The sequence below is a fragment of the Diplotaxodon limnothrissa genome, linkage group LG5, assembly GCF_057381915.1.
Source record: "Diplotaxodon limnothrissa isolate DT_005_m linkage group LG5, D_limnothrissa_male_GT1.1, whole genome shotgun sequence".
Classification (NCBI taxonomy): Eukaryota; Metazoa; Chordata; class Actinopteri; order Cichliformes; family Cichlidae; genus Diplotaxodon; species Diplotaxodon limnothrissa.
In genome coordinates, this window is record NC_140600.1 from 31134227 (window position 1) to 31147384 (window position 13158).

Sequence of the window (13158 nt, forward strand, 5' to 3'; positions counted from 1 at the left end):
ACTGCAGAAAGGCATAGAAGTTGACAAATGAGAATATTCTAACACCACCATGAAAATCGCTATTATTATGTAGGACAAGCAAAAATAAGCTAAAATATGATAGGGATGCAGATATAAAGACCAGAGCAAAGTTCTAAAATAATTTTAAGGAAGCACTTTGTAGTAAGTTGTGGTTCCTTAAAATTGGATATACAAAGAACTGCAACTGCATGTCCCCCAGCAGCAGACGGGCAGCTACAAAAATAGAAAAGTACAGACCTCAAGTCTGAAGGTATTTGTCCCCAACCCACCCCCAACGTTATCTGCCTCCTTCTAAAGTATCTCACGCCTTTTCCTTTCCTTTAGAAATCACAACACAAACAAGCAATCCACGTCAAGAGAAAAACAGCACAATCCGGAGTAAACCTGGCTTCAAAATGCGTTAAGTTTTGGTGGAAACTTTAAGAAGTTTCTAGCCCGAGTTACGAACACGCCGTTACTCAGAATGATTGATACACGGCTTTAGACACATAACGAGCCAGTAAACAGCCGGTAAAACCGCACAAAGCTCCGAGAAGAACAAACCGAAAAACACTTACACGAAGGAGCAGCAGCTGCAATAGACACCAGTTAGATTTTCTTCCTTTCTGTTAGAGGAGCAGCAGAGCTGAGGGCATGATGATGCAGAACAGAGACCCCACCCACCGGGAGGGGAGGGGCTTGGCGAAAGAGGAGATTTTTTTTACCACCCAAAAACATTTTTTCTTTCTAACGGTGCGGTTTTTTGGGTGTGTTTGTGTTACAGGCATGTTGCAGTGTTGAGTCTTTTTACAAAATGGATGCAAAGATTTTACAGATTTATCTGGTTAGGCCTTCTCGGCTTTGTTGAGAAAAAGCAAGGAGATAAAATCCATTGAATGGCAATAAGTAAACAAGAAACAAAGAAACTTTTTTTTATTTAGACAGAAAACTAAAGCCTACGATGTACAAAGGTTGAGTGATGAAAGCAAACTAGAATCCGAGAATGTCCAAATGTGACCACCACATTAAAACGAGATTAGACACTCTGACAAACACTGGAAGGAGACTGAGAAGCAAATGAGGTACTCTGCTGAAATTAATGAAAGTGATGACAAAGCAAGTAACATAAATAGATCACACAAAACAAATGACTACCAAAATAAAACAGGAACACCTGAACAGGGAATCACAGAACACAGAGATGAAATTTTGATAACAAGATATAAACAAAAACTCTAGACACTAACACTAAGTTTGATTAAACCAGTCTGACATTAATCAAAAGGAGGAGATTTAAAAAAAAAAAAGAAAGAAAAAAAAAAAAAGAGCATACACACTTACACCCCAAAAACATAGAAACCTAGATTACATGGACAAAAATATAAAAAAAAATCACCTTAAAAAAATGCACAGTGAGGACGTAGAAGAACAAAACTCAGTTATCGCTTCAAATTTTTTAAATTCCAGGGCCTCTTGCAAGAAGCTGCTGGGTGGGGCTTCTGCGCCCCCATTAAAAGCTGTGCGTCTGAGATAACTATAGTAGTGATCGTTGCTCTCTATGACATCACATATGGCTGAGAGTAAAAAAAAAAAAAAGACTCAAAGAGAGAGTTTATAGCGGTCTAAAACCTGAACCTTTGGTTTAAAGGGATTAATTGAACACCCACTGAACATTCTTTTTAATGTTGCCCATAATTAATATGAAAATCCGCTATTGCAAAATAATGTGATCAAAAACAAGGAAAACAGGCTCTTTTTAACCATAATGGCTGCTGGGGTTAATGACGAGGCTGATTGTATTTTAACGGTTAACGGGAGCGAAGCAGTAAATGTTTCCCCTTGAGGCCTCAGCAGGTTAATATAGCCATGTAGGCAGACAAAGCACTGCAGTGTTGTTTTGTTTGCCTAACATTTATATTTTTAACATTACAAACATGTTTTGTGGAGAACTACCTGACCTTTTGTAAAATGTAAAACACATTCACATGGAGCTTTGTCTTAGGAGTAAATTAAAACTTTGACAGCAACACTTCCTCTGTCTCAGCCTTCACACTACAGACAAAAAGGACTGAAATACAAATAGAGAATCACATGAGAGATAGTTCATGGCGCCTTCTGCACACGTGTCTCTGTCTCACATGTGTGACTTCCTGTGAGATAACTATATCAACACTTAAAGGACTAGATGGCAGACACATCGTTATACGACAGGAAAAAGAAAACAAATGAGACAGGCTTCAGCATTTCCCTCCAGCTGATAAGGAATGCCTCCAGAAAAACAGCAGTTTAGCTGTTTTTTGTTTGTTTTTGAGGTGCTGTACTGCAGAAAAGGGGATCTCACAGTTGATCTGATGGTGACGTCTGCACAATGTCAGACTGCACAGAGACAAGGTTTAAGGATTTAATCCAAATGAATTAAAGTAAGTGACAGTGACAGATAAACGAGAGACAGCACAGCTTTCCACTTTTCGCTCCTCAGTTTTATTCCTTTTGCTAAACAACACAAACAACCGTAAACACTCGGAGATTTTCCCAGAGTCATTTCACACTTTTTGAGCAGAAATTACACAAAATAGTAAATTTTTTACAGATGGTATTTCACTTACTTACTTAAGGCAAGGCAAGGCAAGTTTATTTGTATAGCACAATTCAACAACAAGGTGATTCAAAGTGCTTTACAGAGACATTAGAAACAAAAACAAATAAAAAGCATGATTTAAAATTGATTCGTTTGTTTGTTTGCTTGTTTTAATTAACAAACAAACAAAACAGTATATAAAATCAAAACAGATAAAATCAGAACAATAGATAAAATCAGTAGTTAAATGTAAGTTTTGAAATTTAAGCTTAAAAGTGTGGATTTGGTGCTTTATTCAAATGCAGCTGAGAATAGGTGAGTCTTCAACCTGGATTTAAATAAACTGAGTGTTTCAGCTGATCTGAGGCTTTCTGGGAGTTTGTTCCAGATATATGGAGCATAAAAGCTGAATGCAGTTTCTCCGTGTCTGGTTCTGACGCTGGGAACTGATAAAAGACCAGATCCAGATGACCTGAGGGATCTGGAAGGTTCATACTGGGTCAGGAGGTCACTGTTGTATTTTGGTCCTAAACCATTCAGAGCTTTATAGACCAGCATCAGAACTAAGTTTTTAGAACTTAAAACTTAGTTCCTCCTACGCTGGGCGGCACATGGGGTAGCTAGTGATCTCCATCGATGTCGGTCAGCAGTGACTGCTTGAGCTTCGTCCCAGGCAATGTCGACAGTTCTCAGATCGTCCATGAATGTTCGACGCCATGTGGTCTTTGGTCGGCCTTGCTTTCGCTTGCCAGTGCGTGGACACCATGTCATGGCAATCTTAGCTGGGCGATGAGGGGGTAGGCGTAAAATATGGCCCGCAAAGCGGAAGCGCCTTTCTGCAACAACATCGGCTAATGGGCGGGTGCCTGCTCTTCGTAGGACCTCCTCATTTGTTATTCGGTCCCGGTAGGAAATTTTCAGGATTCGTCGCAGGCCACGTTGTTGAAGCACGTTCAGGTGTTGAATAATTGCACTTGTTGAGCGCCAGGTTTCACTAGCGTAAAGGGCAGTAGGGAAGACGATAGAGTTCAGTAGTCTGATCTTGACCCTTACATTCTGGGAGGTCGAGTTCCAAATAGGTTGGAGACGTCGCAGGACACCAACTGCCTTCCCTACTCTGGCGTCGACATCCCGATCAGAGACCCCGTCATTCGAGATGATGCTGCCAAGATATGTAAAATTCTCCACCTCTTCAGCATGTTGTTGGTTGATCATGAGAGGAATGCGGGCACGTGCATTGCCAACTCTGAGTAACTTGTTTTTTTTGGCGCCGATTCTTAGTCCAACTTTCGTCGCCTCCCTCTGCAGGGCCGCGGTCAACTTTTGGAGGTCTTCCTGAGTCGAGCCCAGCAGGGCGATGTCATCTGCGAAGTCCAAGTCAGTGAGATTACGCGCTTCGTGCCAGGGCACACCGATGCCAGCTTGGTCAACTGATCGTCGCATGATGAAGTCAATTACCAACAGGAAGAGGAAAGGGGATAGCACGCATCCTTGTCGGACGCCAGTATTGATCTTGAAGAAATCTGTGCAGCCGTCATCCGTCCGGGCGCAGCAACGGGGTTTCTTTTGGGTCGAAAATTGGTCGACGCATCGGGCAGTGGACGACCCGAGGGCTTTTCTCCACTGCCGTCATTAAGGGTTGCCGATCATCTTCGCCCTGATTCAGTCGATAATGAGATTCACTTGCTGTTTCCGTAGCAGTTGGAGTTTTTACAGGGTGGGGTTGCTAGCCCCACACCCAACCCTCCTCCTTTCTCATCCGGGCTTGGGACCGGCAATGGCAGAGTTGGTATTTCACTAATATTGAAATAGACTATAACAGACAATATGACCAAAAGTATTGGGTCACCTACAGCATCTATCCATAAGCTTCCGCTTATCCTTTCCAGGGTCATTGGGGGCGCTGGAGCCTATCCCAGCTGTCATAGGGCAAGAGGCAGGGTACACCCTGGACAGGTCGCCATTCTGTCGCAGGGCTAACGCAAAGAGACACAGACAATCATTCGCACTCACATTCACTCACAGATTCACTTTAGGGCAATTTAGATTAATCAATTAACCTATCTCCACAAACTGCATGTCTTTGGACTGTGGGAGGAAGCCGGAGTACCTGGGAAGAACCCATGCAAACACGGGGAGTGCATGCAAACTCCACACAGAAAGACCCTGTGGTGGAATTGAACTCAGGGCCTTCTTGCTGTGCGGAAACAGTGCTAACCAACGTGCCACCGTGCTGTACACCTACAGCAGTGGTTCCCAAAGTGGGGGGCACAGAGCCATTGCGGGTGATGAAGCATATCTTGCCTTTGGCTTCACCTACACAACGGCAGTGCCAAGGAGGTCTTAGTGACCTTCTGGTCTGCACATTTTTTTTAGGACCCTTCCGGTCAACCCATCTGGACCGGTGGCCTTCCTGGGGTTCACTGCCCTCAGTGTGCACCTCACCTCATATTCCTGCACAATGAAGCTTGGGCTGCTGCTGTCGTCCGATGTTTTAGCCGCGGCTGCCTCTGGTCCCTTCACCTCAAAGCGTGCAAAGAAGTGCTTCAGTTCCTCCAGAAACACCGCGTTGCCCTCAGTCAACATGGTATTGCCAGGCTTGTAGTTGGTTAAGTGCCGAACTCCATTACTAGTGTACTGTGCAATGACAGTGACAGTGTGCAATGACAGTGAAGACTTATCTTATCTTTATAAAGTTCAGTTCCACCAGAGGCGAGGTGCATCTTGCCTCTTGCAAGATGATAAGAACTGCTGCCTGTTGTCTTGCAAGAAGCAGATTACACCCTGGACAGGTCTGCAGTCTATCACAGGATTCAAAGAGCATCCAATTCAAATAATAATGGCTTGCATGCAGAGGTGTATATTAGCTTTGGAAGGTCTGTGTGAGTTGAGCTGCTTCATTTTTAAAGTAAAGTTTAGGAGGCTTTGCAGTGAGTCTGAGCTCATTATGTGCTAATATTGTGTTTTCAATACAGTTTAACAAATGGCTAAAAAAGTTGGGTGTTTGCTCATTGTAAGAAAGCTGAGGAAAGATTTTATTGTCTTTATGTTTTAATGTTTCTCATGCCCCAGAAGACTATTGATATGTATAACTGTGCTTTTCATGTTTTTGTGTTCGAGGTGCTGTGGGTTTATTCCCCTTTGTTTTTTTTCTTATAGGTGCAGCAGTTGGCAGTGACACGTATTTCTTTGGCAACTGAACAAAACTTGGATTAGTCAGTTTGTAGTTCTTTGTATGGAATGAACAATGTCATTGTTTAAATAACTTCTTAGTACCAGGCACCTACCTCAAACATGTTACTGTCATTACTAATCAGTTACTTGTAGAAAAAAATATATACATATAGTTTTAACACATTTTTTAGTAGATGAACCTATGGTATCAATTCAAAATCCTACGTCATCTCATTCTCGAGTTGTCACATTCACAAGCTTTTCAGCAGAACCTTTGACCTTAGGTTTTCAATTACACCTAATTGACTGTCTATTTCTGTTACGCATTCTCTTTAGGTCATAACCACTGGGCCCTTTTCCTTTCTTCCTTCTCTCAGAATGCATTTAAATACTGGGCAGACTGTCAGAAAAACAAATGAACAGAGGGCAAATATAGAAACTTTTCAAGCTTTTCAAGCTGACCTTTATAGTGATCATAGTTTATTTTAGAGGCATTAGATGTTTAGCATAAACCACAGAATACATTATTTAAAAGACAAAGTATGAAGAGGCTTCAATAAATGTAAAAAAAGAAAAAAAAATTCCAGTCACACCTACATTAAAATTGTGGAGTTTCAAAGAAATTGTCACAGATAGTAATTCACTCATTCAAGTTCAAGTTCAAGTTCAAGTTCAACTTTATTGTCACTTCAACCATATACAGTTTAAAAATACACAGTGAGGCGAAACAACGTTCCTCCAGGAACCAAGGTGCTACAAGACAAGTTAGTGCAAAAAAAAAAAAAAAAAAAAAAAAAAAATATATATATATATATATATATATATATCTAGTAATAATATTGTGCAAAAGAGCATTTACAGGTTGGTGTGTGCGATGGTTTGGTGGTGTAGGTCAGTGTGTTTGCGCTTGTGTTGGTTAGTCAGTCCAGTCTCAATGTTTTGAGGTATTTGAGTTAAGCTGAGTGATAATGTTAGTGTATGTGTGTGTGTGCGTGTTTATCAGTCAGTCCCTTTTTGCTGAGGAGACGGATGGCTTGTGGAAAAAAGCTGTTGCACAGTCTGGATGTGCGTGCCCGAATGCTTCGGTACCTTTTTCCAGATGGCAGGAGTGTAAAGAGTGTGTGAGAGGGGTGTGTCCGATCAGCCACAATGCTGGTGGCTTTGCGAATGCAGCGTGTGGTGTAGATGTCCTCAATAGAGGAAAACATCACGGAAGACGATGTTTTCCAGTGTCAAAATTAACTTTGACACCGATTTGTCAACGCCAAACTCAAGGGCGTAGATTTGGTTTTGGCATTGGTGCGGACGGATGATTCAACCACCAAACCCTGCCCTGTTTCTTTTTTTTCCTTTTAGTCTTTGCTTCTTGGTTAAAAAAAAAGAGGAGAAATATACTTGCCTACATATGCTATTCTACATGCTTTTAAACCATTTAAAATTACAATTCACAGTTTTACATGTGAATTATATATTGTTAAATTACTATTAAACAAATGACTGACTAAGTATTTTAGACTTTAGTTTACTTCAGCCATATTCCTTATAAATCAGGTGTCATACAATAATAAAAATAGCTTCAAGTACAGTCATGACAATAAAAGAATATGACTTTAAGGACTTAACAACATTACTTCAGTTATAGTACACCAACATCTCTTACACATTAGCACTAAGGGGACACTGAATCACCTGGTGGTTTTTGTCCATAAAACTACTCATCTAAGATTACCACAAAGTAAAAGATCTCTCAGCAAAATTATGCAACCTTTTAGGTACACTATACAAACATTGCTGATGAGTCACTCATCAGTAATGTTTGCAGGGTGAGTGTATTTATTTATTTTTTTAAATTGTACAAACTGCACTACAAGGTGGAATATTTGCAAAATCATGACTTAATCCTCTCCTCTCTGTTATAATATAAACTGCTCAAAAATTGAAGATTGCAATTGGCCGACATTTTTTGGCACAAGAGAAGAAAACAATTAACCTAGATAGCATTTTTTTTTTTAAAACAAATGTTTAAAAGTTGTTTGTTTTTTTCACACAGGGTCAGGTAGGTTTGGATAGCTTTTCCCCTTAATAAATGAAATCATCATCTATGGGATCAATTATCTACAGCAGGGGAGGGCAATTAATTTTCCCAAAGGGGCATATCAGAACGCTGAGCTGTTTCAGAGGGCCGAACCAACAATAACCTGAACTTAACTATGTTCAGTATTATGTCACTAATTAAAAGACTAAGGATATTCTATTACAATAAAGATATAAAATTGTGGAGTAAGCCAAAAATACAAGTCATAAACAGGAAAACAACAGATAGGATCAAGGTCTGATCTGCAGGATGGTGATATAGCAGGTTGCTGGATTGTTGTCAGCACTGACTTTTTGTGCATGTTTCAGTACACGTAGGCGTTGCCTTTCCTCTTGCAGTTCACCTTGTTTACATGTTTTGTTTAAGACAAAGACACATACACATACACAGACACAGACACTCTCTCACACACACATGTGCACACACTCATACCAAGTTGACTTTTGATTTATATATCTGTGCATTTTCATATTTTTTGTTCCAGATGTTGTATGCACCCCCCCCTTTTTTTGTTACAGGTGCAGCAATTGGCAACACATTATCCTTTTCTATTTGTGCCTGTGGCAAAGTGGCTAGGACTGAATTCATTTACCATTTGTCACTTGCATATATTGTTATTTTGTGTTCTGTTATCTTATAGTCTATCATAATGCTTTAATGTAAACACAGCACATGTAACCTTGGCTCTACATACTATCCCAGGTCTGTTTGTGGTGGCATCGGTTATATTCATTTCATCTGAGCAAATTTTCTTAAAACTGAATGTCACTTCATCATTAATTGATTTGAATCTTTCATTTGTTTATGTAGTTTGGTTATACTTACCATTGTGTGTTCCTGTGACTGCCAGGTTCTTATGTTCTGTGAAACAACTGTTGAAAGGCAACACCAGAAAATAAAGAACACTTAAAAGAAACTTGAACAGTCTGCAGATGCTGTCTTCCTATCACTTTCCATGCTGCTTATGTTATGCTATCTCACAGTGCTCTGTCCTTTTATTGGTCCTGCTTTCTCCCCAATTCTTGTTTTTCCTGTCTGTCAGCTTAGACACTGTCATACTATACATACAATGTAATAAATGAAATAACACTGATAGAAATGAACAAATACACAGATAAAAAATAAACAAACACATGAACAAGAAGTTTAATTTCTAAACTTTATTTTTTCATACAGTTTACATTTTTTATATTTTCAAACTTTCATATATATTTTAAGTGAGCATCTGTAACTAAACAGTTTCCTTAGAGCGAAACTCTACTGCCAGCTAGTGTTTTGAGGGTAAAATTGCAGAACAACACAGGCACAAAGGTACAAACACTGGCGACGATGCTGGTTTCTTGAATAGGCTATGCATTAGGCTCTAGATGGCCTCAACACAGAAGTCTAAATTAAGCTTTATGAAGCACATTTTCTCTACCAGTAAAACTAAAGATAATTGTATTTCAGCTTTAATGTATTACTTTTCAACTAGATTTATATTTTGATGAGACAAGGATATCAGAAGATGCCTTTTTAGTTTTCTCTTGGGCTGTGTGTTGGTCTACCTGCTGCAGAATCCTGGAGGTTTGATGTTCTTTTAACAAATGCTCAGAGGCCTGTGAGATTTCTGGGTACTTTGCAGTTTTTACTGTTAGCAATTTAGACTCACAGCATGTAATTTTCATCTTTATCAACTAGAGGGCGTCAGATCTCTCATCTTGGCCACAACATTCTTACAAAAGACATTTTCTAATCTCAATGGTTATTTTTTGCCCTGGTTAAATACAGATAAGAAAATCACTCAAACATAGTGACTGAAAACAGTGTATTCGCAGGTGCACTTAAATAATTATAAAAACCTCATAATTATGAAATTATGAAACGCTTTTCAGTGGTTCCCAAACTTTTTTGTATCCCTAATTTAAAAATTAGGGATACAGTTTGTCTGTGATTTGGACAGCCCAGCGCGTGCTCCCGACGCAGGGAAAACCAATTCTGCAGGGGAGACCTACCTTGGCACTCGTGCAGCTGAAGCCAAAGGGAAGATATGCTTCACTATTTTCTAGTCTTTGGCTTGGAAGGAAGTTGGTTTGGAAACATATTTGGCGATGCTTCATCTCCTGCTTTGCGTTTGTGTGGGAGCCCTGTCAACGCCTGCAATGGCTCTGCGCCCACCCTAGGGGGCGGGCCCCACACTTTGGGAAACTCTGCGCTTTTGAATTTCAAGATTTCTGCCTAAATTAGATTTGATAAATCTCTGTTGTTATTAATGGGATGTCCATTAAGAAATAACTTTTATTCGGATGCGGTACTTTTGCCACTTATGAAAAAATCTCAAAAACTAATGCATTAAATCGTTAAGTTAACTCAACTAAATATGTATATGTAGTTAGTTTAAAGGTAGCTTGATGATAATTTTGAGGACTGTTTCACAATCTCTTTGACGCTCTTGTGCAACAAGTATTTGCAGATGTGTGAAAAAGGGGCTGCCACGGTGTCAAAAAAACATGACAGAAGACAATTCACTTTCATTTCACATCAAAAGAAGCATAACTGACATTTATGTGGTTCGTATATCTGACTTCTCTTGCAAAATTCACACAAAAATATCACATCAAAAAATGTAAACAAAAATTTCGGGGTTTTTTTCTAACATTTTTAGCTTATACTGTTATCTAAAATACAATTCATTGGTGACAATTAGCAGTACAGAAGGCCAAAAACTACAGGGAGTGCAGAATTATTAGGCAAATGAGTATTTTGTCCACATCATCCTCTTCATGCATGTTGTCTTACTCCAAGCTGTATAGGCTCGAAAGCCTACTACCAATTAAGCATATTAGGTGATGTGCATCTCTGTAATGAGAAGGGGTGTGGTCTAATGACATCAACACCCTATATCAGGTGTGCATAATTATTAGGCAACTTCCTTTCCTTTGGCAAAATGGGTCAAAAGAAGGACTTGACAGCAGTCTCAAAATTGCAAAGCTTCTGAAGCGTGATCATCGAACAATCAAGCGTTTCAGTCAAAATAGTCAACAGGGTCGCAAGAAGCGTGTGGAAAAACCAAGGCGCAAAATAACTGCCCATGAACTGAGAAAAGTCAAGCGTGCAGCTGCCAAGATGCCACTTGCCACCAGTTTGGCCATATTTCAGAGCTGCAACATCACTGGAGTGCCCAAAAGCACAAGGTGTGCAATACTCAGAGACATGGCCAAGGTAAGAAAGGCTGAAAGACGACCACCACTGAACAAGACACAAGCTGAAACGTCAAGACTGGGCCAAGAAATATCTCAAGACTGGTTTTTCTAAGGTTTTATGGACTGATGAAATGAGAGTGAGTCTTGATGGGCCAGATGGATGGGCCCGTGGCTGGATTGGTAAAGGGCAGAGAGCTCCAGTCCGACTCAGACGCCAGCAAGGTGGAGGTGGAGTACTGGTTTGGGCTGGTATCATCAAAGATGAGCTTGTGGGGCCTTTTCGGGTTGAGGATGGAGTCAAGCTCAACTCCCAGTCCTACTGCCAGTTTCTGGAAGACACCTTCTTCAAGCAGTGGTACAGGAAGAAGTCTGCATCCTTCAAGAAAAACATGATTTTCATGCAGGACAATGCTCCATCACACGCGTCCAAGTACTCCACAGCGTGGCTGGCAAGAAAGGGTATAAAAGAAGAAAAACTAATGACATGGCCTCCTTGTTCACCTGATCTGAACCCCATTGAGAACCTGTGGTCCATCATCAAATGTGAGATTTACAAGGAGGGAAAACAGTACACCTCTCTGAACAGTGTCTGGGAGGCTGTGGTTGCTGCTGCACGCAATGTTGATGGTGAACAGATCAAAACACTGACAGAATCCATGGATGGCAGGCTTTTGAGTGTCCTTGCAAAGAAAGGTGGCTATATTGGTCGCTGATTTGTTTTTGAATGTCAGAAATGTATATTTGTGAATGTGGAGATGTTATATTGGTTTCACTGGTAAAAATAAATAATTGAAATGGGTATATATTTGTTTTTTGTTAAGTTGCCTAATAATTATGCACAGTAATAGTCACCTGCACACACAGATATCCCCCTAAAATAGCTAAAACTAAAAACAAACTAAAAACTACTTCCAGAAACATTCAGCTTTGATATTAATGAGTTTTTTGGGTTCATTGAGAACATGGTTGTTGTTCAATAATAAAATTATTCCTCAAAAATACAACTTGCCTAATAGTCAAAGGAGCTTGCAAAGAAAAGCGTCTGGACTTCTTTAAGTTACTTGAAGACGTTTCACCTCTCATCCGAGAAGCTTCTTCAGTTCTAAGGTCAAATGGTGGAGAGTCCCAGATATAAACCTAGTGGGAGTAACCCCCCACAGAGGGACAAAAGGATCACATATTACAAAATCTTCACTTCTTTCTGTTTATCATCATTTTTATGCATCCCCAGCTTGGTGGAAATATGGGAAAGAAGCAGATGAGTCTCAGAGTTTATTTTTCAGTTTAAGGATTAACATATCATTAATAAACCACAGTAATAACACATCATAACATGTAATAACATGATCAGGCCCACCAGGTTATGAGCAAAAATGTACCTGTATGAAGGTAAGGCAGGCTATGCAGATAAAAGAGCATTCCACTTACTAAATGGTTATGTCCATATTTTAAATGCATATTTTTCTAGAACAATCTGGCATTAGGGGTTACATTCAGAAGAAACAAAATTATAAAACAGAAAAGTTGTTGGTTATATTATCAAAATAAGAACTGTGTAACCTGTTTAACTAAAAACAAAACTAAAATCTTCAAATGGTTAACAGAATACATATTTAAGTAAATGCACATAAAAAAATAAATGCACATAAAAATATTTTTATGACTGATTAAACATTAACAGTAGACTATTTTAAACAGAAATAATTTCATCCTGAATATCATAGATAAGTAACAGCCAGCAGAGAGCAGACCCTCTGAGTTGGACACTGCCTCCTACAGGATTTTTGCAGTCTTGAAGAAAGGCAGTCTAAAGGGTTGTGTGGTTTTGTGTATTTCTTTAGTTTTTGCAGACATACGATATATAATAGATGGATATAGTCAATGTTCTGCATTGATTAGTGAAGTTCCAATGTGAAGACTCAAAGCCTTAAGTTGATGATTATGACTGCTGCTGTCTTGGTGTTTTAATACCTGATGTGAGAAAGGAGACACATCACACACTGGCTTGAGGTATATCGTGTTTTATCCTCCTTTCTGACAGTAGTGGTGTCTATAATTACCAATGCAACATCATGCTGTACTCAGTAAGACCAGAGATTAGCAACTTAAACTTAACTCCATCATAAAAG

At 39.6% G+C, this 13158-nt stretch overlaps 1 protein-coding gene across 2 annotated transcripts in view; it reads right to left on the reverse strand.

Annotated features, from left to right (window-relative positions):
• The window catches only part of st3gal8 (ST3 beta-galactoside alpha-2,3-sialyltransferase 8), a 33419-nt gene extending 32777 nt beyond the window's left edge, over positions 1-642 (reverse strand). For both annotated transcript variants that reach the window (XM_085353408.1, XM_085353407.1), the window contains exon 1: positions 579-642. The gene's annotated coding sequence lies outside the window, so the exon portion shown is untranslated. The remainder of the gene's footprint in view (positions 1-578) is intronic.
• Between the last annotated feature and the right edge of the window lie 12516 nt (positions 643-13158).